General features: G+C 49.6%; 1 protein-coding gene across 3 annotated transcripts in view; it reads right to left on the bottom strand.

The window, feature by feature from the left end:
* EFCAB5 (EF-hand calcium binding domain 5) overlaps positions 1 to 25,631 on the bottom strand; it is a 129,721-nt gene that overhangs the window by 78,304 nt on the left and 25,786 nt on the right. The window contains exon 1 of one of the 3 annotated variants that reach the window (XM_056558988.1): positions 2,082 to 2,292. The exons of 1 other annotated variant lie outside the window; for it this stretch is intronic. The gene's annotated coding sequence lies outside the window, so the exon portion shown is untranslated. Of the gene's footprint in view, positions 1 to 2,081; positions 2,293 to 25,631 lie in introns of those variants that run through there. One more of the 3 variants, XM_056558989.1, reaches the window with a different exon arrangement.

Genomic DNA, 25,631 nt, shown 5'->3' with positions numbered 1-25,631 from the left:
CACATGGCTGCACTGGAAAATGCTGCATGCTTTGAACTTGCTTGCCTTAGTTGAGGGTTCAGTGCCAGCCCCCATACTGGAGTTTGTGGCACAGAAATGCCCTTGCCAGTGTCATCGCCCTGATGGCTATCATCTCAGTACTTAAAGCTCAAGTCCCAGGTTTCAGGCCCGTGCAATGAGGAGATGCCGGCTAAACAGAATTCGTGCACAGAACCTTGTTGAGTATGGTACAGTGGCCTGGACAACTGTATGGCAGAACGTGGTTTGTGTGGGACTGAGCTTGGGACTTGAGGTTTAAAAGAAGAAAACAAATTTAAAGCGTACCTGTCATAGTGCAAAAACCAAAGTGATACATTACTCAGTACCTAATCCTTGTCATGGGATCAGATGGGAGACATCTGATGGGGGACATTTTTTGATCAAAAAGTGCGCTGAGAGCCTTTTAAAAAATATTTTAAATTTTTTTTGATAAAATGTGCCGCTGCAATTTTTTGTTTGTATAGTTTGCATTTGCCACAGCAGCATGCACTCGTATATCATGTAGTTGTGCTGGCTATTTGTGTTTTTTGTTGTATGATACTTTGAGGGAATGGCACCCTCTCCAGCCATGCACCCCTCCCCCTTTCCCAGGAGGGAGTTTAAATGTTCAAATTGATGGTTGATCTAGCATACAACCCAGTCAAGAGGCTATATGCACAGCAGAGGGGAGAGTTGTGAGTATTAGACTCATAATGTATGTTAGGGACCATCCGAAAATGGCCGCCTCCACATGGCGGATGGGGGACATTTTTTGATCAAAAAGTGCGCTGAGAGCCTTTAAAAAAATATTTAAAAATTTTTTTGATAAAATGTGCCGCTGCAATTTTTTGTTTGTATAGTTTGCATTTGCCACAGCAGCATGCACTCGTATATCATGTAGTTGTGCTGGCTATTTGTGTTTTTTATTGTCTAATCCTGATCATGTACATATAATTTTTATGTATCTAGGTTCTATATATCCCTAACAAATTGCATTTATATGTTGCTCACTTGCTTTGTCTTCTTGCCTTATGGAGGGGGCGTGTCTGTCTTTCTCCCTCACTGTGATGACTCATCTGCTCTGAGTCTGGTAGCAGCCTGGCAGTCTGCAAATCACTGCACAATAGTTTTTGTGCATACATTTTCTATCTGTTCCTAGTAAAGCTGGATGCTAATCAACATAGCTGTCACTATATGTGTCATTCAGCTTTAACAGACTCCTGAACGTCTGATCAGCGTCTATGTCCTTCAGGAGTCAGAGAAAGCTTTGGCTGTTCACCCATGCTGGGAGTTGTAGTTTTGCCAGAGCTGGAGCTGCAGTGTTTGTAAAGCACTGTGTTAGAGCAGTGTTGCCTTTAGCTGTTGCAAAACTACAACTCCCAGCATGCCCACACATCCTTTGTCTATAGTTTTGCAAGAGCTGGAAACACACAGCTGGAGAATACACAGCTCTAAAACAGAGTTTTACAAAGATTGTATCCCAAGCTGTTGCAAAACTACAACTCCCATCACAGGAGTTGAAGTTTAGGAACAGCGGAAGGCTGCAGTGGTGCAATGGTGATCTCCTATACTGGATACCAGCACACTTTACAGCCGGTTTTCAGCATGCTGCAAAATACAGAGTAGTCCATCTGCATAAAGACAGATGACCCCTAGTGGCGGCTATTTTCATTTTTGTGTTAAATTTGATATTTTTTTTAAATAAATGTATATTTAAAAACGTAATCTTATCAGTAGCACTACAGAATATAAAAAGATTTTCATAATGACAGTGCCTCTTTAAATAAAACATGTATTGTATTTTTAAAATAAATTTACATGTATAAAACAAAAACCAAAAAAAAAAAACTATACCACAAGAACATATGCAACAATGGGACAAATTGGTCTTGTTTTGGCAAATATGTTTGTGGTAAAACTTATGTGTGTATGGTACAGATGTAAACTGACCCTTAATAAATATACAAGCCACAGTGTGGACTCGGTTATAAGGGTCTTTATGGTGACAAATGTCATATAAAAGCAAAGACATAAACATAAGAGTGAGTAAAGATCTTTCTTACCTGGTGAGAGCAGAGCACTAATATATGATACAATGTCTCCCTATGGACAGGCCTGAGCTCTGTCTCCTGTGTTTGGCTTCTTTCGGTTGCTTAGTGATGAATAAGGAAGTAGCTGCTGTCAGTAATGGCCATTGTGTCCTTCATCTGTGCTGTGAGGGACGCCTCGTAATGGTTTACAGTCTATACATTGTAGAAATACCTACCTTTGACAGAGGGGATTTATGAAGCTAAAGGTGCCAGAATTCCATAACAAAATGCAAATAAAAAAAGCGAAAACATGACATGTACCAGATATTTTATTTTTTATTTATGGAGCTATGTGAGGGCTTGTTTTTTCCACGGTGAGCAGTACTTTCTATTGGTACAGTACCATTTGGGGGTAGATGGGATTTTTTGATCACGTTTTCTTTTGTGGGATGTGAGGTGACCCCCCACAGTGGGCAATTAAAGGGGTACTCCACCCCTAGACATCTTATCCCCTATCCAAAGGATAGGGAATAAGATGTCTGATCGCGGGGGTCCCGCGGCTGGGGACCCCCGCGTTATAGCATGCGGCACCCACCTGTTTCTGGTCCGGAAGCGCTGGAGGGTTTGGGTCCCGACCACGGGAATGGAAGTTCGTGACGACACGACTCCGCCCCTGTGTGACGTCACGCCCCGGCCCCTCAATGCAAGTCAGGACCCAAACCCTCCAGCGCTTCCGGACCAGAAACAGGTCGGTGCCGCATGCTATATTGCGGGGGTCCCCAGCGGCGGGACCCCTGTGATCAGACATCTTATCCCCTATCCTTTGGATAGGGGATAAGATGTCTAGGGGTGGAGTACCCCTTTAACCCAGACAGGACCATGTGTTATTCTGTATATGCATCTTTTCTATTGCTTTTGAAGTTCTTTTGAGAAACTTACGTAGAAAAATCCCATTCAGCAGACTGCATGTTAACCTAAAACACTACTGATCTTATTTAAACACATGCATAAGAGTGTGTGTCCACACCAGATGAATCTACATCAAAATCCTGCATCATACTTTATATAGATTTTGATATGGATTTGACCATTGATTTCACAGCAAGCCCTAAAAGTCATGAAGTCATACTTATTTCTTTAGTTTTTTTTCAAACCACATTCATTTGGATTGCACTGTAGTTTATGGATTTTCAGTGTGGAATCCAGCCAACCAATTGAACGAAGAATAATACATTTCCAGTCTAGTTTTCCAGCACAGTACATTAAGCCAAACAGAACGCGTGAATACTTCTATTGATTTTGTACTAATACATTCCGTACATAGTCATAAAACCCTCAGTCCTAGGCGTTCTATTTTATGATGGACACTTAGGGGGGAATTTATCATTGATATATGCTGTATATTTTGCTTTGAATTGTCACAAAATTTTAGCAGCCCACAGACTGTGCCAAAATTTGTGACTTTTTTGCGACTTTTTAGAGCTGTACGGCATTCACGCTGACTTTCACTTTTACGGGTATATATATTTATATTATGTGCTGTATTTATTACATTCAACTTTTTACCTTTTACCACAACTAGCATTCTGATACTACACAGGGGGGGGGGTTTATTTTCAAGCTCAACTCAAAAGATGATGTATTACAGTGGGGCAAAAAGTATTTAGTCAGCCACCAATTGTGCAAATTCTCCCACTTAAAAAGATGAGAGAGACCTGTAATTTTCCTCATAGGTATACCTCAACTATGATAGACATAATGAGAAACCAAATCCATAAAATCACATTGTCTGATTTTTAAAGAATTTATTTGCACATTATGGTGGGAAATAGGTATTTGGTCACCTACAAACAAGCAAGATTTCTGGCTCTCACAGACCTGTAACTTCTTCTTTAAGAGTCTCCTCTGTCCTCCACTTGTTACCTGTAGTAATGGCACCTGTTTGAACTTATCAGTATAAAAGACACCTGTCCACAACCTCAAACAGTCACACTCCAAACTCCACTATGGCCAAGACCAAAGAGCTGTCAAAGGACACCAGAAACAAAATTGTAGAACTGCGCCAGGCTGGGAAGACTGAATCTGCAATAGGCAAGCAGCTTGGTGTGAAGAAATCAACTGGGGGAGCAATTATTAAAAAATGGAAGACATACAAGACCACTAATCTCCCTCAATCTGGGGCTCCACGCAAGATCTTACCCCGGGGTATCAAAATGATCACAAGAACGGTAAACAAAAATCTCAGAACCACATGGGGGGACCTAGTGAATGGCCTGCAGAGAGCTGGGACCAAAGTAATGGCATAGTAACACTATGCCACCAGGGACTCAAATCATCCAGTGCCAGATATGTCCCCCTGCTTAAGCCAGTACATGTCCGGGCCCATCTGAAGTTTTCTAGAGAGCATTTAGATGAATTAGAGGAGTATTGGGAGAATGTCATATGGTCAGATGAAACCAAAGTAGAACTTTTTAGTAAAAACTCAACTCGTCGTGTTTGGAGGAGAAAGAATGCTGAGTTGCATCCAAAGAACAACATACCTACTGTGAAGCATGGGGTGGGAACATCATGCTTTGGGGCTGATGACTGATCCGTGTAAAGGAAAGAATGAATGGTGCCATGTATTGTGTGATTTTGAGTGAAAGCCTCCTTCCATCAGCAAGAGAAGATAAAGGAAAAATACTCCAAAGTGGCGCTATCCCGTAGAAATGAACGTCATAGGATGCTTTCTTAATAAGCAAACCGTAGTTTATTAAAAACAGTTTTCAGACTTCCGGTTACAGCGCCATGCTGTAGAGACATGCCTGCGCCTCGCTCCCCACCCACTATATCCAAACCGGCCCTATTTACCCTCACGCCCGGACTTTCGCTCCCCTAACGGGGTTCACAGCAGAACTGTAACTGCATGGACCGGTATTTACTTTGCACGGGCCGGAGTTCACAGAAGAGCAGCGCTAATCAGACCCCGAGGCGACGGGGAGGAAAATCTAAGATGGCGGAGTCTCCTGTTTCGAGCAGAGCGGCCTCCCCGGCATTATCTGACTGCAGGTTTCTGGCGGGGTCTGACATTCCTGAACCCCAGGGACTGGATTACACCCGATTAGCAGCAGAGGTGGCAAAACCGATTGTCCCCAAAGTCCAGGAGGCTGTTGCGGAGGCGATGCAAGCTACGCTACAACAGTTGCAGTGTACTATCATGGAACATGGCAGTCGGCTGTCCGAGGTAGAGAATAGAGTCGGCCTTGTGGTGGACAGAACTGATGGTGTGGATGCTAAAGTCACGTTGCTGGAGGGAGAATGCCGCAAATTGTGGGACAAAGTGGAAGACTTGGAGAACAGGTCGAGGCGCAACAACCTGAGAATCATTGGCCTCCCTGAATCAGTGCCGGGTAAGGATCTGCTTCATATCTGTGAATTTCAGCTACCCATGGCACTGGGCCTGCCGCGCCCATGCAAGGTGGAACGTGTGCATAGAGTGGGCCCGGATCTGCGCTCTCCCCCTGACACCTCTGCCCCCCCCCCCCCGGCCTTGCACACCGCTCCCGCCCGCGGCAGGTCATAGTAAAGTATCTGGACTTTACAGATAAAGTGGCCCTGCTCCAGGCTTTCAGGAACCGCTGGGAGGGATTACAATTTGAGGGGCATAAGCTCCTACTGTTCGGGGACTTTTCGGCTGAAGTTACCCGGAGGCGTAAGCTGTTTTCCCCGCCCTGTTTCCCCGAAAATAAACCCTACCCCGAAAGTAAGCCCTAGCAGGATTATCAGGGTGGGCTGCAATAGAAGCCCTACCCCAAAAATAAGACCTAGGCCAGGGGTAATCAACTGGTGGACCGCGGTCCAGATCTGGATCACGGCCACCAGTAATTCCCGCAGACCAGACGCCCCACCCCTCCTCACCTCCCCTCACCTCCTTTAGCTGGTCGCGGCAAGTTACCGTAGTTGAGCTGGGGCAGTAGCAGTGTGGAGGATGGAGGGGCTGCAGGAGTGTGGAGGATGGGGGGCTGTAGCAGTGTGGAAGATGGGGGGGTGCGGCATCCTCCACACTGCTACAGCCCCCCCATAAATAAATAAGCCCTACCCTGAAAATAAGCCCTAGTGTGTTTTTTTGGGACTAAAATTAATATAAGACCCGGTCTTATTTTCGGAGAAACATGGTACCTCCGGGGATTTGAGGGAGGGGGGAGTTAAGGGGGGTCCAGTAGGGATGGAAGGGGGGGGGTTATGGAGTTAGGGTATGCTTACATTTTATGGGGGGGGGGGGTAATGGGGGAAAAAGGGAAAAAAAAGTTTTATTCAGTTGCTTCTTACCTGTTGGGGGACCGTCATCTTTTACATTTTCCCATTTGCTCTGCTGCACTTGGGGGCCTTCCGCAGACTTCATTGTTGCTGTCCTCCTTTCTGCTGGGAGAGGGGGGGGGGGCTGGATGTACCACTTAGAGTTGCTCTGGGAGGTTAGGGGAGAATTAGATTATTGCGCTTGCTCAGGGGTCTATTGCGCTATGCACCTTCTAGTTTTCAGGTGGACGGGTGGGGGCCTCTGAGTTAGAGGTTTCTTTCTTAGCATGGAAGTGGGTGGAGTCCCGAAGGAAATGGGATCTGGGTGGAGGAGGGGATACTTATGGATCCTTCCTTTTTTTCTGTTTAATGCATGTTGTTTTTTGTCAGACATGTCTGCATAGTTTTTTAGTTACTAGATGTTTCCGTAGGAGTGTTTCTCTAGGTCACGTGCTCTCGCCCCACTGCTTTTCAGTTCCACAAAGTGGAATGTATTACCCCTGCACACTATCTCTTTTGATGTACTTACTATATTATGACAATTGTGTCTTGGAACGTTAAGGGACTGCGGTCCCCTGGCAAGCGGAGTCTGGTCTTGCGACACCTCAAGAAGCTTTCTTCCGATATGGCGCTCCTACAGGAGACCCATCTGGAGCAATCCGATTTTTCCCATATGTGTAAATGGTGGGTGGGTCGTGTTGAGGGCTCTCCTGCAGTTCACAGAAAGGCTGGAGTCCTGATCCTTTTCCACAAGTCTTTCCCATTTGACATGCTACACACTCACAGTGACGAGGAAGGGAGGTTGTGTAAGGTACACATTAGGACAGTGTCCGGGGATTTGGAGATTTATAATGTATATGGTCTCAACGGGGACGATGGTTCTTATTTTACAGACTTGGCTCAACGGGTTGTGTCAGGGACGTGCCGTCATACGCTGGTGGGGGGCGACTTCAATGCGGTGCTTTGCCCTACGGAAGATAGACGTAGTGCCAGGGACAGACATATTACCACCAGACCTTATGAACTTTTGCTTTCAGACTGGGCCACGCATACGGGACTGTCAGATGTATGGCGCACGCTGCACCCGGAGGCGAGGGAATATGGCCACTGCTCTCACGCTCACGATTCCTGGTCGCGTTTAGATTATTTCTTCGCTTCCACCTCTTTGCTCTCCAAGGTGCAGCGTGTGTCCATCGAAGAGCTCATTATATCTGACCACTCCCCTATAGTCCTCCACATGGTCGACTCTACACCAAGGGGTACTGATTACAAATGGAAATTTCCTGTTGGGTTGGCTAGGGATGAGCAGTTTCAGACCCAGTTGAGGAGGTGGTGGCTAGAATACGAGCTCACTAATGGTATCCATGCTGACACACCTCAACTCTATTGGGACGCTGCCAAGGCGGTGTTGCGTGGCAAAATCTTGCATGAAAAAAAAAGTGTCAAAACACATAAATAGACTGGGGGTTGAGGGCGGCCTACACAGCCTTTACTCTTATGCCTTCGGACGCCACCAAGACGACTTGGTCTGTGGCGAAGTCGGCTTATGAGTCCTGGGTGGAATGCAAAGACAATTTAACACGTACCCAAATGGAAGCTACCCTGTTTAGCCATAGTGGCAAACCGGGTCGCCTTCTGACCAGGCTGGCAAGGGTTCTTTGCCTATGTCTCACATCTCGGTACTGAAGGATGAGTCTGGGACGTCCCACAGGGACCCTAAGAGGATCAATGAGGTCCTGAAATCTTATTTTCAAAATTTATATGAGGAGAGACCAGAGTCCGCTCCCCCTTCCAGAGACTGGCTGTCGTCGGCCAATCTTCCCTCTCTCACTGAGGAGGAGAGAGCGGTTTTGAACGCGCCTGTGTCGGGAGAGGAACTGGACATGGTGATTAAATCATTGGATTCCAACAAAGCACCAGGACCGGACGGTTTCTCTGGTGGCTTCTACAAATGCCTGCGGTCTAATGTGTCTAGTACTTTGTTGTCACTGTTTAACTCCTACCTGCCAGGGGGCTCAGATCCCTGCTATAATGAATACAGCTCACATTAAATTGATACCAAAGTCGGGAAAGAACCACTTAACGCCGGATGGGTACCGCCCTATTTCATTGATAAATGTCGATCTGAAACTGATGTCCAAACTTATGGTGGACCGCTTGGCAGCGGTGCTTCCGAGGGTGAATACCCCCCTGCAGGTGGGTTTTGTCAAAGGCAGGTCGGCAGTGGCAAATATTAGGAGAGTTATTACAATTTTGGATGAGCTACAGTTGAGACCCTCTCTGCATCCGTCCCCGGCCATATTGTCTGTAGATGCCGAGAAAGCATTTAACAATGTGTGTTGGGGATGGATGTGGAGAGTGCTGCGGGAGATGGGATTTGTGGGCCCCTTCTTACAGTATGTCAAGAACCTCTACCTCACCCCACAAATGAGGATAGCCACACCCGGGTTTTCTGTCTATCCCGTTTGCCCTCCAAAAGGGTACCAGACAGGGCTGTCACCTCTCCCCGTTACTTTTTAACCTAGCAATAGAACCCCTCTCACGGGTACTGACACAACATGGGAGGGCGACTGGTATTGCTGTGGGAAAGACCACGGTTACCCATGCCCTCTTTGCTGAAGACCTTTTAGTGTTTCTAGACAACCCTTCCCGCGACAACCCTTCACCTAGACCAGGCAGTCTTAGGGTATCGGACCTTTCAGGATATCACGCACCTCCATCACATATTTGGGTTTGGAGGTGGGAAGGACCCCCCACTCTTTATACTCCCTTAATTTCCCCCCCCCCCCCCCTCATTCGCAAAATTGTAGCTGAACTACGTAAATGGATGTCCCTTCCATTGTCCCTGCTGGCCCGCAGCCACTTAATTAAAATGCTTAGTTTTTCTAAGCTCCTGTACCCGCTTCAGACGATACTGATGCTCCTTAAACGGTCTGACGTGAGCTTACCTCGGCCTCTACAAAATTTCTGTGGGCCAACAAACGCCCCCGCATAGTGCTCCGGAAATTAATGCTTTCAAAAGAGAAGGGGGGTCTGAACTTTCCTGACATCCAACATTATAACCTCGCATGCTTATACAGACATTGTATCGACTGGCTCCGGGGGGGGCGACACTTTCTAAAATTTTGAGCTAGAATCGGAATAGATACACCCGTGGTCATTGGCAGGTCTACTCCACACTAGGCTCGGGGCTCTCCCCGTGGGGATTAAGGGGTCCAGCATTGTGAGAGACACGGTGGCCGCCTGGAAAAAGGGCAGATCCCTCATGCGCCTACCGTTCCTACTGAGCAAACATATGCCATTGTGGAACCTACCGGAATTCCCCATGGGGAGGGCAAACAGTATGTTTGGGGTCTGGAGGAGAGTGGGGATAGGGAAGGTACAGCATCTATTTTCACCCACAGATCAGAGATACCTCACATTTCAGGAACTTTCTTCGACATATAATCTCCCATCGGAACACTTTCTGCCATACCAACAGCTTATGGGATTTTTAGGGTCGAGATTGAGGGACTTGTCGAAAGAAGCAACTAGCACGTCCTTTGATTACTTTGTCACTCATGACGGGAGCTATCACTCTTTATCTTTGCTCTACCGACATATCACTAGAAGAGGTGAACAGGGTTCACGAGCCTCCCTGTTCTCCTACTGGGAGACTAAACTGAACAAACGTGATCTCACTGTCCTGATCTTAGAGGGGTGGGCGAAGGTGCGTAAAGCTATAATCAATGAACAATGGTGGGAGACACAGTTTCGGATAATGCACCACGCAACGTATAGTTTTATTTTCCCCCGCACACCGGACCGCCCAGAGCGCATTGAGAGCTGTCCGAAGTGCGGAACGTACCGCTCGGATCTGTTACACGGACTGGTGACGTGCTCTTCCTCTAGGTCGCTCTGGGCGTCCCTCTTTGCGCTCTTGGGGGGCCGCCTACATGTCTCATTACCCTTAGACCCCAAGCTTTTGGTTCTTCACATCCCGCCTGAGCATACCACCATCTCTTTACTGATATATACCTTTTTATTGGTTACTAAAAGGTGTATTTTAGCACACTGGCTGCTACCCAAGACCCCCTCTATTGGAGAAATGATGCTGCAAATGAAAAGGTATTTATTTATGGATCTGACTGACATACAACGTACAAAAGAAAAATCGGCTAAGGCATTCTTTAAAAAATGGCGGCCGTTCTTGACTGCTTTTTGCTCTCATCAAGAGATAGCAAGAGTGATGGGACCTTTTCGGGACACTACGTGTGTTACGCCTAGCGCTCCGGGCCCCCGCTCCTCCCCGGAGCGCTCACGGCGTCTTTCTCCCTGCAGCTCCCCGGTCAGTCCCGCTGACCGGGAGCGCTGCTCTGTCATGGCCGTTGGGGATGCGATTCGCACAGCGGGATGCGCCCGCTCGCGAATCGCATCCCAGGTCACTTACCCGTTCCCGTCCCCTGCTGTCATGTGCTGGCGCGCGCGGCTCCGCTCTCTAGGGCGCGCGCGCGCCAGCTCCCTGAGACTTAAAGGGCCAGTGCACCAATGATTGGTGCCTGGCCCAATTAGCTTAATTGGCTCCCACCTGCTCCCTGACTATATCTAACCTCCTCCCATGCACTTCCTTGCCGGATCTTGTTGCCCTTGTGCCTAGTGAAAGCGTTTTGTGTGTTTAAAGCCTGTGTACCAGAACTTCTGCTATCTCCCCTGACTACGAACCTTGCCGCCTGCCCCCGACCTTCTGCTACGTCCGACTTTGCTTCTGCCTACTCCCTTGTACCTCGCCTATCTTCAGCAGTCAGAGAGGTGAGCCGTTGCTAGTGGATACGACCTGGTCACTACCGCCGCAGCAAGACCATCCCGCTTTGCGGCGGGCTCTGGTGAAAACCTGTAGTGGCTTAGAACCGGTCCACTAGCGCGGTCCTCGCCATCCCTCTCTGGCACAGAGGATCCACTACCTGCCAGCCGGCATCGTGACAGTAGATCCGGCCATGGATCCCGCTGAAGTTCCTCTGCCTGTTGTCGCCGACCTCCCCACACTGGTCGCCCAGCAAGCTCGTCAGATCGCCCAACAAGATCACCAGCTGTCGTACTTGACCACCATGACACAGCAACTCCAGTCACAACTACAGCAAGTACAGTCACAGCTACAGCAGCAACAACCATCTCCTCCGCCAGCTCCTGCACCCCTTCCGCAGCGAGTGGCCACTCCTAGCCTCCGCCTGTCCTTGCCGGACAAATTTAATGGGGACTCTAAGTTTTGCCGTGGCTTTCTTTCGCAATGTTCCCTGCACTTGGAGATGATGTCGGACCAGTTTCCTACTGAAAGGTCTAAGGTGGCTTTCGTAGTCAGCCTTCTGTCTGGAAAAGCCCTGTCATGGGCCACACCGCTCTGGGACCGCAATGACCCCGTCACTGCCTCTGTACACTCCTTCTTCTCGGAAATTCGAAGTGTCTTTGAGGAACCTGCCCGAGCCTCTTCTGCTGAGACTGCCCTGCTGAACCTGGTCCAGGGTAATTCCTCCGTTGGCGAGTACGCCATACAATTCCGTACTCTTGCTTCTGAACTATCCTGGAATAATGAGGCTCTCTGCGCGACCTTTAAAAAAGGCCTATCCAGCAACATTAAAGATGTTCTGGCCGCACGAGAGACTCCTGCTAACCTGCATGAACTCATTCATCTAGCCACTCGCATTGACATGCGTTTTTCTGAGAGGCATCAAGAGCTCCGCCAGGAAAAAGACTTAGATCTCTGGACACCTCTCCCACAGTCTCCACTGCAATCTGCGCCTAGGCCTCCCGCCGAGGAGGCCATGCAAGTGGATCGGTCTCGCCTGACCCTGGAAGAGAGGAATCGCCGTAAGGAAGAGAATCTTTGTCTGTACTGTGCCAGTACTGAACATTTTTTGGTGGATTTCCCAATCCGTCCTCCACGTCTGGGAAACGCACGCTCGCACCCAGCTCTCGTGGGTGTGGCGTCTCTTGATGCTAAGTCGGCTTCTCCACGTCTCACGGTGCCTGTTCGGATTTCTACTTCAGCCAGCTCTCCCCTCTCAGCCGTGGCCTGCCTGGACTCTGGAGCTTCTGGGAATTTTATTCGGGAGTCCTTAGTGAATAAATTCCGCATTCCGGTGACCCGTCTTGTCAAGCCACTCCACATTTCCGCGGTCAACGGAGCCAGGTTGGATTGCACCGTGCGTTACCGCACGGAGCCCCTCCTAATGTGCATCGGACCTCATCACGAGGAAATTGTATTTTTTGTCCTTCCTAATTGCACTTCTGAAGTTCTCCTTGGACTACCCTGGCTTCAACACCATTCCCCAACCCTGGATTGGTCCACTGGGGAGATCAAGAGTTGGGGTCCCTCTTGTTCCAAGGACTGCCTTCAACCGGTTCCCAGTACTCCCTGCCGTGACCCTGTGGTTCCTCCTGTATCCGGTCCCCCTAAGGTCATTAAGGACTCTGCCTGCCACAGGAAATGCCTCTCCCCCCCTCCCAGTCTCATCAGGCAAGCCTCTGTGTCCCCTCATGGCCCTCGTCCTGGTGTCACACTGCCCCGTGCCAGGTCTCGCCCTCTGCCCTCTCTCCCCATTCCTACTCCTGCTGTTCTGCCTGCCGTTGAGGAATCCCTCCATCCTTTCCCGGTGTCCTCATCCCAGGGGAGGCAGTTCCCGGACAAAGAGAAGGGGAGACCTAAGGGGGGGGGGTACTGTTACGCCTAGCGCTCCGGGCCCCCGCTCCTCCCCGGAGCGCTCACGGCGTCTTTCTCCCTGCAGCTCCCCGGTCAGTCCCGCTGACCGGGAGCGCTGCTCTGTCATGGCCGTTGGGGATGCGATTCGCACAGCGGGACGCGCCCGCTCGCGAATCGCATCCCAGGTCACTTACCCGTTCCCGTCCCCTGCTGTCATGTGCTGGCGCGCGCGGCTCCGCTCTCTAGGGCGCGCGCGCGCCAGCTCCCTGAGACTTAAAGGGCCAGTGCACCAATGATTGGTGCCTGGCCCAATTAGCTTAATTGGCTCCCACCTGCTCCCTGACTATATCTAACCTCCTCCCATGCACTTCCTTGCCGGATCTTGTTGCCCTTGTGCCTAGTGAAAGCGTTTTGTGTGTTTAAAGCCTGTGTACCAGAACTTCTGCTATCTCCCCTGACTACGAACCTTGCCGCCTGCCCCCGACCTTCTGCTACGTCCGACTTTGCTTCTGCCTACTCCCTTGTACCTCGCCTATCTTCAGCAGTCAGAGAGGTGAGCCGTTGCTAGTGGATACGACCTGGTCACTACCGCCGCAGCAAGACCATCCCGCTTTGCGGCGGGCTCTGGTGAAAACCTGTAGTGGCTTAGAACCGGTCCACTAGCGCGGTCCTCGCCATCCCTCTCTGGCACAGAGGATCCACTACCTGCCAGCCGGCATCGTGACAACGTGGTACCTCACGAGGGCCCTTGCAGGCTCCCTAGGGAGGTTGCAGGTACCCCTTCCATAGTATTTTTACTACAACTTTTGTTTTCCTTGGGGCCACAGGACCAGACTCCATTTTATGCAGTCATAGTAATATAGTACCCACTTGGCATTGTTTATGTTCCATTTGTTTGAGCTTGCTCGATACCTGTAGGTACGAGTATAAGTGCCTTGATGTACAGTCAGAGGTCAGGCACTAGTGTGATCTTGGAGGGGATCCTCGGTGACCTTTCTTTCTTGTTTGTTTCTGTTTTCTTATGTCTTCCTGTTTTATACTATGTCACTATTTGATATGCACTAATATGCAGTCCAGGGATTGTCCTGGCTCATGTGCTGTTATTTTGTTTACTTGAAAATAAATAAAAAAATATAAAAATAAAAAAAAACAGTTTTCATATACATCCCCCTCTCCACTCGCAAGATTACACGAGACGCTGCCCTCACCATTTTTCTCTTTTCTCAAATTCCATCAGCAAGAGCATTGAAGATGAAAGGTGACTGGGGTTTCAGCATTATAATGATCCCAAACACACTGCCTGGGCAACGAAGGGGAGCATTTCAAGGTCCTGGAGTGGCCTAGCCAGTCTCCAATTCTCAACCCCATAGAAAACCTTTGGAGGGAGTTGAAAGTCTGTGTTGCCCAGTGACAGCCCCAAAACATCACTGCTCTAGAGGAGGTCTGCATGGAGGAATGGGCCAAAATACCAGCAACAGTGTGTGAAAACCTTGTGAAGACTTACAGAAAACGTTTGACCTCTGTCATTCCCAACAAAGGGTATATAACCAAGTATTGAGATGAACTTTTGTTCTTGACCAAATACTTATTTTCCGCTATAATTAGCAAATACATTGTCACGATGCCGGCTGGCAGGTAGTGGATCCTCTGTGCCAGAGAGGGATTGGCGTGGACCGTGCTAGTGGATCGGTTCTAAGTCACTACTGGTTTTCACCAGAGCCCGCCGCAAAGCGGGATGGTCTTGCTGCGGCGGTAGTGACCAGGTCGTATCCACTAGCAACGGCTCAACCTCTCTGACTGCTGAAGATAGGCGCGGTACAAGGGAGTAGACAGAAGCAAGGTCGGACGTAGCAGAAGGTCGGGGCAGGCAGCAAGAATCGTAGTCAGGGGCAACGGCAGGAGGTCTGGAACACAGGCTAGGAACACACAAGGAAACGCTTTCACTGGCACAATGGCAACAAGATCCGGCGAGGGAGTGAAGGGGAAGTGAGGTATAAATAGGGAGTGCACAGGTGAACACACTAATTGGAACCACTGCGCCAATCAGCGGCGCAGTGGCCCTTTAAATCGCAGAGACCCGGCGCGCGCGCGCCCTAGGGAGCGGGGCCGCGCGCGCCGGGACAGGACAGACGGAGAGCGAGTCAGGTACGGGAGCCGGGATGCGCATCGCGAGCGGGCGCTACCCGCATCGCGAATCGCATCCCGGCTGGAGACGGTATCGCAGCGCACCGGGTCAGTGGAGCTGCCCGGAGCGCTGCGGTAGCGAGAGAGAAGCGAGCGCTCCGGGGAGGAGCGGGGACCCGGAGCGCTCGGCGTAACAGTACCCCCCCCCTTGGGTCTCCCCCTCTTCTTAGAGCCTGAGAACCTGAGGAGCAGACTTTTGTCTAGGATGTTGTCCTCAGGTTCCCAGGATCTCTCTTCAGGTCCACAGCCCTCCCAATCCACCAAAAAGAACTTTTTTCCTCTGACTGTCTTGGAGGCCAGTATCTCTTTCACTGAGAAGACGTCAGAAGAACCGGAGACAGGAGTGGGAGAAACTAATTTGGGAGAGAAACGGTTGATGATGAGTGGTTTAAGAAGAGAGACATGAAAGGCATTAGGAATACGGAGAGAAGGAGGAAGAAGAAGTTTGTAAGAGACAGGATTAATTTGGCACAAGACTTTGAAGGGACCAAGATAGCGTGGACCCAGTTTGTAACTGGGGACACGAAAGCGGACATATTTAGCGGAGAGCCATACCTTGTCTCCGGGAGCAAAAATGGGGGGAGCTCTTCTTTTCTTATCGGCAAACTTTTTCATGCGAGATGAAGCCTGTAAAAGAGAAACTTGGGTCTCTTTCCATATGGTGGAAAGATCACGAGTCACTTCATCTACCGCGGGCAAACCAGAGGGCAAGGGAGTAGGGAGGGGGGGAAGAGGGTGACGGCCGTACACCACGAAAAATGGGGATTTGGAGGAAGATTCAGAGACTCTAAAGTTATACGAGAATTCGGCCCATGGTAGAAGATCTGCCCAATCATCCTGGCGGGAGGAAACAAAATGTCGTAAATAATCACCCAAGACCTGGTTAATTCTTTCTACTTGTCCATTGGATTGAGGATGATATGCAGAAGAAAAGTTTAATTTAATCTTGAGTTGTTTACAGAGAGCCCTCCAGAATTTTGACACGAATTGGACGCCTCTATCCGAGACTATTTGTGTGGGCAACCCGTGAAGACGAAAAATGTGTACAAAAAATTGTTTAGCCAACTGAGGCGCTGAAGGAAGACCAGGAAGAGGGATGAAATGTGCCATCTTGGAGAATCGATCAACGACCACCCAAACAACAGTGTTGCCACGGGATGGGGGTAGGTCTGTAATAAAATCCATACCAATCAGAGACCAAGGCTGTTCGGGGACAGGCAGAGGATGAAGAAAACCAGCGGGCTTCTGGCGAGGAGTCTTATCCCGAGCACAGACAGTGCAGGCTCGCACAAAGTCCACGACATCCGTCTCCAGAGTCGGCCACCAATAGAAGCGAGAGATGAGTTGCACAGATTTCTTGATGCCTGTATGACCTGCGAGATGGGAGGAGTGACCCCATTTGAGGATTCCGAGGCGTTGGCGTGGAGAGACGAAGGTCTTTCCTGGAGGAGTTTGCCTGATGGAGGCTGGAGAAGTGGAGATCAGGCAGTCAGGAGGAATGATGTGTTGCGGAGAGAGTTCGACTTCCGAGGCATCCGAGGAACGAGAGAGAGCATCGGCCCTAATGTTCTTATCGGCAGGCCGAAAGTGAATTTCAAAATTAAATCGGGCAAAGAACAGAGACCACCTGGCCTGGCGAGGATTCAGCCGTTGGGCAGACTGGAGATAGGAGAGGTTCTTGTGATCGGTGTAAATAATAACAGGAAATCTTGATCCCTCCAGCAGATGCCTCCATTCCTCAAGTGCTAATTTAATGGCTAGAAGCTCTCGATCCCCGATGGAGTAGTTCCTCTCCGCCGGAGAGAAGGTCCTAGAAAAAAAACCACAAGTAACAGCATGCCCGGAAGAATTTTTTTGTAGAAGGACCGCTCCAGCTCCTACAGAGGAGGCATCAACCTCCAATAGGAAGGGTTTAGATGGGTCAGGTCTGGAGAGCACGAGAGCCGAAGAAAAGGCAGACTTGAGCCGTTTAAAGGCGTCTTCCGCTTGAGGAGGCCAAGACTTGGGATTGGCATTTTTTTTGGTTAAAGCCACGATAGGGGCCACAACGGTAGAAAAATGTGGAATAAATTGCCTGTAATAATTGGCGAACCCCAAAAAACGTTGGATAGCACGGAGTCCGGAGGGGCGTGGCCAATCTAAGACGGCAGAGAGTTTGTCTGGATCCATTTGTAGTCCCTGGCCAGAGACCAAGTATCCTAGGAAAGGAAGAGATTGGCATTCAAACAGACATTTCTCTATCTTGGCATAAAGTTGATTGTCACGAAGTCTCTGAAGAACCATACGGACATGCTGGCGGTGTTCTTCTAGATTGGCAGAAAAAATCAGGATATCGTCCAGATATACAACAACACAGGAGTATAAGAGATCACGAAAAATTTCATTAACAAAGTCTTGGAAGACGGCAGGGGCGTTGCACAGGCCAAAGGGCATGACCAGATACTCAAAGTGTCCATCTCTAGTGTTAAATGCCGTTTTCCATTCATCCCCCTCTCTGATGCGGATGAGATTATAAGCACCTCTTAAGTCCAGTTTGGTAAAGATGTGGGCACCTTGGAGGCGATCAAAGAGTTCAGAGATGAGGGGTAGAGGGTAGCGGTTCTTTATCGTGATTTTATTAAGACCGCGGTAGTCAATGCAAGGGCGTAGAGAGCCATCTTTTTTGGACACAAAGAAAAATCCGGCTCCGGCAGGAGAGGAGGATTTACGGATAAAGCCTTTTTTTAAATTTTCCTGGATGTACTCCGACATAGCAAGAGTCTCTGGGGCGGACAGAGGATAGATTCTGCCCCGGGGTGGAGTAGTGCCCGGGAGGAGGTCAATAGGACAATCATAAGGCCTGTGAGGAGGTAGAGTCTCAGCTTGTTTTTTGCAAAAAACATCCGCAAAGTCCATATAGGCCTTAGGGAGACCGGTTACAGGGGGAACCACAGAGTCACGGCAAGGGGTACTGGGAACCGATTTTAGGCAGTCCTTGAAACAAGAGGGCCCCCAACTCTTGATCTCCCCAGTGGACCAATCCAGGGTTGGGGAATGGAGTTGAAGCCAGGGTAGTCCAAGGAGGATTTCGGAAGTGCAATTGGGGAGGACCAAAAATTCAATCTTCTCGTGATGAGGTCCGATGCACATTAGAAGGGGCTCCGTGCGGAAACGTATGGTACAATCCAATCTTTCATTGTTTACACAATTGATGTAGAGGGGTCTGGCGAGACTGGTCACTGGGATGTTGAACCTGTTGACGAGAGAGGCCAAAATAAAATTTCCTGCAGATCCGGAATCCAAGAAGGCCATAGTAGAGAAGGAGAAGGCAGAGGCAGATATCCGCACAGGCACAGTAAGACGTGGAGAAGCAGAGTAGACATCAAGGACTGTCTCACCTTTGTGCGGAGTCAGCGTACGTCTTTCCAGGCGGGGAGGACGGATAGGACAATCCTTCAGGAAGTGTTCGGTACTGGCACAGTACAGACAGAGATTCTCCATGCGGCGTCGTGTCCTCTCTTGAGGTGTCAGGCGAGACCGGTCGACCTGCATAGCCTCCACGGCGGGAGGCACAGAAACGGATTGCAGGGGACCAGAGGAGAGAGGAGCCGGGGAGAAAAAACGTCTTGTGCGAACAAAGTCCATATCCTGGCGGAGCTCCTGACGCCTTTCGGAAAAACGCATGTCAATGCGAGTGGCAAGATGGATGAGTTCATGTAGGTTAGCAGGGATTTCTCGTGCGGCCAGAACATCTTTAATGTTGCTGGATAGGCCTTTTTTAAAGGTCGCGCAGAGGGCCTCATTGTTCCAGGATAATTCTGAAGCAAGAGTACGGAATTGTACGGCGTACTCGCCAACGGAAGAATTACCCTGGACCAGGTTCAACAGGGCAGTCTCAGCAGAAGAGGCTCGGGCAGGTTCCTCAAAGACACTTCGAATTTCTAAGAAGAAGGAGTGTATAGAGGCAGTGACGGGGTCATTGCGGTCCCAGAGCGGTGTGGCCCATGACAGAGCTTTTCCAGACAGAAGGCTGACTACGAAAGCCACCTTAGACCTTTCAGTAGGGAACTGGTCCGACATCATCTCCAAGTGCAGGGAACATTGGGAAAGAAAGCCACGGCAGAATTTAGAGTCCCCATCAAATTTATCCGGCAAGGATAGTCGTAGACCAGAAGCGGCCACTCGCTGCGGAGGAGGTGCAGGAGCTGGCGGAGGAGATGATTGCTGAAGCTGTGGTAGTAGCTGCTGTAGCATCACGGTCAGTTGAGACAGCTGTTGGCCTTGTTGCGCTATCTGTTGTGACTGCTGGGCGACCACCGTGGTGAGGTCGGCGACAACTGGCAGAGGAACTTCAGCGGGATCCATGGCCGGATCTACTGTCACGATGCCGGCTGGCAGGTAGTGGATCCTCTGTGCCAGAGAGGGATTGGCGTGGACCGTGCTAGTGGATCGGTTCTAAGTCACTACTGGTTTTCACCAGAGCCCGCCGCAAAGCGGGATGGTCTTGCTGCGGCGGTAGTGACCAGGTCGTATCCACTAGCAACGGCTCAACCTCTCTGACTGCTGAAGATAGGCGCGGTACAAGGGAGTAGACAGAAGCAAGGTCGGACGTAGCAGAAGGTCGGGGCAGGCAGCAAGAATCGTAGTCAGGGGCAACGGCAGGAGGTCTGGAACACAGGCTAGGAACACACAAGGAAACGCTTTCACTGGCACAATGGCAACAAGATCCGGCGAGGGAGTGAAGGGGAAGTGAGGTATAAATAGGGAGTGCACAGGTGAACACACTAATTGGAACCACTGCGCCAATCAGCGGCGCAGTGGCCCTTTAAATCGCAGAGACACGGCGCGCGCGCGCCCTAGGGAGCGGGGCCGCGCGCGCCGGGACAGGACAGACGGAGAGCGAGTCAGGTACGGGAGCCGGGATGCGCATCGCGAGCGGGCGCTACCCGCATCGCGAATCGCATCCCGGCTGGAGACGGTATCGCAGCGCACCGGGTCAGTGGAGCTGCCCGGAGCGCTGCGGTAGCGAGAGAGAAGCGAGCGCTCCGGGGAGGAGCGGGGACCCGGAGCGCTCGGCGTAACATACATCCTTTAAAAATCAGAATCCCTGTGTCCTGAAAGATGTTTTTGGGACACAGGGATTTCCCCATTAACTCCCTGCGGCCCCGCATTAAGTGTAAAAATGCCCATAGCAACGGAGGCGCAGAAGACCGGAGCATCGAGGAGGAGGAAGACGTGCGCTGGTCAGCTTGGTAAGTGACCAGCGGTACGTCATCTTCGATGATCCGACCATCGCTTCTCTGGTCCCGGAACTAATGTTATGGCCGGAAGGGAGGAGCGGTGGTCGGAGCACTGAAGTGGGGCAGTACACAGGCATACAGCCTCCAGCCATACACTGTATATGGCTGGAGGCTGTACGTCTGTGGGGAACACTGCCTACCTAATGTGAGGGAACACTGCCAGCCTAATGTGGCAGAACACTGCCAGCCTAATGTGGGGGAACACTGCCTACCTAATGTGGGGGAACAATGCCTGCCTAATGTGGGGGAACACTGCCAGCCTAATGTGGGGGAACATTGCCAGCCTAATGTGGGGGAACACTGCCAGCCTAATGTGGGGAGAACTATGCTGCACCTAATGTGGGGGGAACACTGCCTACCTAATGTGGGGGAACGCTGCCAGCCTAATGTGGGGAGAACTCTGCTGCACCTAATGTGGGGGGAACACTGCCAGCCTAATGTGGGGGAACACTGCCTGCCTAATGTGGGGGGAAGACTGCCGGCCTAATGTGGGGAGAACTCGGCTGCACCTAATGTGGGGGGGAACACTGCCGTGGGGGAACACTTCCTATCTAATGTGGGGGGAACACTGCCTACCTAATGTGGGGGGAACACTGCCAACCTAATGTGGGGAGAACTATGCTGCACTTAATGTGGGGGGAACGCTGCCAACCTAATGTGGGGAGAACTATGCTTCCCTGGTTGAACTTGATGGACATGTAACTATATATGCTGCACCTAATGTGGGGAGAACTATGCTGCACCTAATGTGGGGGGGGGGACACTGCCAACCTAATGTGGGAAGAACTATGCTGCACCTAATTTGGGGGGAACACTGCCAACCTAATGTGGGGAGAACTATGCTGCACCTAATGTGGGGGCAACACTGCCAACCTAATGTGGGGAGAACTATGCGGCACCTAATGAGGGGGGAACACTGCTAACCTAATGTGGGGAGAACTATGCTGCACCTAATGTGGGGGGAACACTGCCTACCTAATGTGGGGGGAACACTGCCTTCCTAATGTGGGGGGAACTCTGCCGCACCTAATGTGGGGGAACTCTGCCACACCTAATGTGGGGAGAACTCTGCTGCACCTAATGTGGGGGGAACACTGCCTACCTAATGTGGGGGGAACACTGCCTTCCTAATGTGGGGGGAACTCTGCCGCACCTAATGTGGGGGGAACTCTGCCACACCTAATGTGGGGAGAACTCTGCTGCACCTAATGTGGGGAGAACTCGGCTGCACTTAATGTGGGGGGGAACTCTGCTGCACCTAATGTGGGGGGAACACTGCCAGCCTAATGTGGGGGAACACTTCCTATCTAATGTGGGGGGAACACTGCCTACCTAATGTGGGGGGAACACTGCCAACCCAATGTGGGGAGAACTATGCTGCACTTAATGTGGGGGGAAAGCTGCCAACCTAATGTGGGGAGAACTATGCTTCCCTGGTTGAACTTGATGGACATGTAACTATATATGCTGCACCTAATGTGGGGGGAACACTGCCAGCCTAATGTGGGGAGAACTATGCTGCACCTAATGTGGGGGGGGGGGACACTGCCAACCTAATGTGGGAAGAACTATGCTGCACCTAAATTGGGGGGAACACTGCCAACTTAATGTGGGGAGAACTATGCTGCACCTAATGTGGGGGCAACACTGGCAACCTAATGTGGGGAGAACTATGCGGCACCTAATGAGGGGGGAACACTGCTAACCTAATGTGGGGAGAACTATGCTGCACCTAATGTGGGGGGAACACTGCCTACATAATGTGGGGGGAACACTGCCTTCCTAATGTGGGGGGAACTCTGCCGCACCTAATGTGGGGGGAACTCTGCCACACCTAATGTGGGGGAACTCTGCTGCACCTAATGTGGAGGGAACTCTGCTGCACCTAATGTGGGGGGAACTCTGCTGCACCTAATGTGGGGGGAACTCTGCTGCACCTAATGTGGGGGTTACTCTGCTGCACCTAATGTGGGGGTAATCTGCTGCACCTAATGTGGGGGCCTCGTATCGACATTCACTCACGTCGTGCTCCCAGAATTCAAGGGCCGGCATTACTACATTCTGACGTTGGCCCTAGAGCGTGACGTGTGTGAACATCAAGGGGGGGGGGGGCCTCCATGTCCATTTTGTTTGGGGCCCCCAAATTCCTTCAAACGGCCCTGGTTGGCACCCCTGAAATTTTTCTAAAAAGCTGAAGTATTTCTCGCAGAAAAGGATTGCAGTAACACATGTTTTGCTATACACATGTTTATTCCCTTTGTGTGTATTGGAAGTAAACCAAAAAAGGGAGGAAAAAAAAAGCAAATTGGACATAATGTCACCTCAAACTCCAAAAATGGGCTGGACAAAATTATTGACACCCTTTCAAATTTGTGGAAAAATAAGATTGTTTCAAGCGTGTTATGTTCTTTTAACCCCTTAACCCCTTAAGGACCGGAGGTTTTTCCGTTTTTGCATTTTCGTTTTTTGCTCCTTGCCTTTAAAAAATCATAACTCTTTCAAATTTACACCTAAAAATCCATATGATGGCTTATTTTTTGCGACACCAATTCTACTTTGTAATGACGTCAGTCATTTTGCCCAAAAATCTATGGTGAAGCGGGAAAAAAAATCATTGTGCGACAAAATTGAAAAAAAAACGCTGTTTTGTAACTTTTGGGGGCTTCCGTTTCTACGTAGTACATTTTTCGGTAAAAATGACACCTGATATGTATTCTGTAGGTCCATACGATTAAAATGATACCCTACTTATATAGGTTTGATTTTGTCGGACTTCTGGAAAAAATCACAACTACATGCAGGAAAATTAATACGTTTAAAATTGTCATCTTCTGACCCCTATAACTTTTTTATTTTTCTGTGTATGGGGCGGTATGAGGGCTCATTTTTTGCGCCGTGATCTGAAGTTTTTAACGGTACCATTTTTGCATTGATAGGACTTATTGATCACTTTTTATTCATTTTTAAATGATATAAAAAGTGACCAAAAATGCACTATTTTGGACTTTGGAATTTTTTTGCGCGCACGCCATTGACCGAGCGGTTTAATTAATGATATATTTTTATAATTCGGACATTTCCGCACGCGCTGATACCACATATGTTTATTTTTATTTTTATTTACACTGTGTTTTTTTTTTTATTGGAAAAGGGGGGTGATTCAAACTTTTAATAGGGGAGGAGTTAAATGACCTTTATTCACTTTTTTTTTCCACTTTTTTTTTGCAGTGTTATAGGTCCCATAGGGACCTATAACACTGCACACACTGATCTTCTATGTTGATCACTGGTTTCTCATAAGAAACCAGTGATCAACGATTCTGCCGGATGACTGCTCATGCCTGGATCTCAGGCACTGAGCAGTCATTCGGCGATCGGACAGCGAGGAGGCAGGAAGGGGCCCTCCCGCTGTCCTGTCAGCTGTTCGGGATGCCGCGATTAGCCGCGGCTATCCCGAACAGCCCGACTGAGCTAGCCGGGAACTTTCACTTTCACTTTTAGCCGCGCGGCTCAGCTTTGAGCGCGCGGCTAAAGGGTTAATAGCGCGCGGCGCCGCGATCGGCGCTGCGCGCTATTAGAGGCGGGTCCCGGCTTCACTATGACGCCGGGCCCGCCATGATATGACGCGGGGTTACTGTGTAACCCCGCGTTATATCAGAAGAGCAGGACCAATGACGTACCGGTACGTCATTGGTCCTTAAGGGGTTAATGACGCAGGACGTACTCAAACGGCCCCTTTTCCGAGTCCCTCTGTTTGAGTACGTCCTGTCAAATCCCGGCCCCCCGCCGCCAGCCGGAGGGGAGCCGGTGCCCGATGCCTGCTGAAACACTGAGTTAAGTAGCAAACCAGTGTGTCTCCAGCTGTTGCATAACTACACTCCCCAGCATCCCCAGCCAAAGTAGTATGCCTCCAGCTGTTGCATAACTATAAGACCCAGCATGCCCTTTCGCTGTCCGTACATTCTGGGGGTTGTAGCTTTTGCAACAGCTGATAGCACACTGGTTGCAAAACACTGGTTGTTACCAAACTCGGTGTTTCACAACCAGTGTGCCTCCAGCTGTTGCAAAACTGCAACTCCCAGCATGCACTGATAGACTGTACATGCTGGGAGTTGTAGTTTTGCAACAGCTGGATGTTTCTCCCCCCCAATGTGAATGTACAGGGTACACTAACAAGGGCGGAGGTTTACAGTAAGTATCCGGCTGCAAGTTTGAGCTGCGGCAAATTTTCTGCCGCAGCTCAAACTGCCAGCAAGAAACTACTGTGAACCCCTGCCCGTGCGACTGTACCCTAAAAACACTAACTACACTACCACAAAATAAAATAAAAAGTAAAAAACACTACATATACACATACGTCTACACAGCCCCCCTCCCCAATAAAAATGAAAAACGTCTGGTACGCCACTGTTTCCAAAACTGTTGCAAAACAACTACTCTCAGTATTACCAGACAGCCACTGACTGTCCAGGCATGCTGGGAATTTTATAACAGCTGGAGGCACCCTGTTTGGGAATCACTGGCGTAGAATACCCCTATGTCCACCCCTATGCAATCCCTAATTTAGACCTCAAATGCGCATGGCGCTCTCACTTTGGAGCCCTGTCGTATTTCAAGGCAACAGTTTAGGGTCACATATGGGGTATTACCGTACTCGGGAGAAATTGTGTTACAAATTTTGGGGGGTATTTTCTGCTTTTACCCTTTTTAAAAATGTAAAATTTTTGGGAAAAGAAGCATTTTAGGTAAAAATAATTTTTTTTTTTTACATATGCAAAAGTCGTGAAACACCTGTGGGGTATTAAGGTTCACTTTACCCCTTGTTACGTTCCCCGAGGGGTCTAGTTGCCAAAATAGTATGCCATGTGTTTTTTTTTTTTTTTTTTTTTTGCTGTTCTGGCACCATAGGGGCTTCCTAGATGCGGCATGCCCCCAGAGCAAAATTTGCTTTCAAAAAGCCAAATGTGACTCCTTCTCTGAGACCTGTAGTGCGCCAGCAGAGCACTTTTCACCCCCATATGGGGTGTTTTCTGAATCAGGAGAAATTGGGCTTCAGATTTTGGGGGGTATTTTCTGCTATTACCCTTTTTAAAAATGTAAAACTTTTGGGAAACCAAGCATTTTAGGAAAAAAAATTTTTTTTTTACATATGCAAAAGTCGTGAATCACCTG

Source organism: Hyla sarda, chromosome 2 (genome assembly GCF_029499605.1).
Source record: "Hyla sarda isolate aHylSar1 chromosome 2, aHylSar1.hap1, whole genome shotgun sequence".
Classification (NCBI taxonomy): domain Eukaryota; kingdom Metazoa; phylum Chordata; class Amphibia; order Anura; family Hylidae; genus Hyla; species Hyla sarda.
This window is presented reverse-complemented; position numbering and strand designations above follow the sequence as displayed.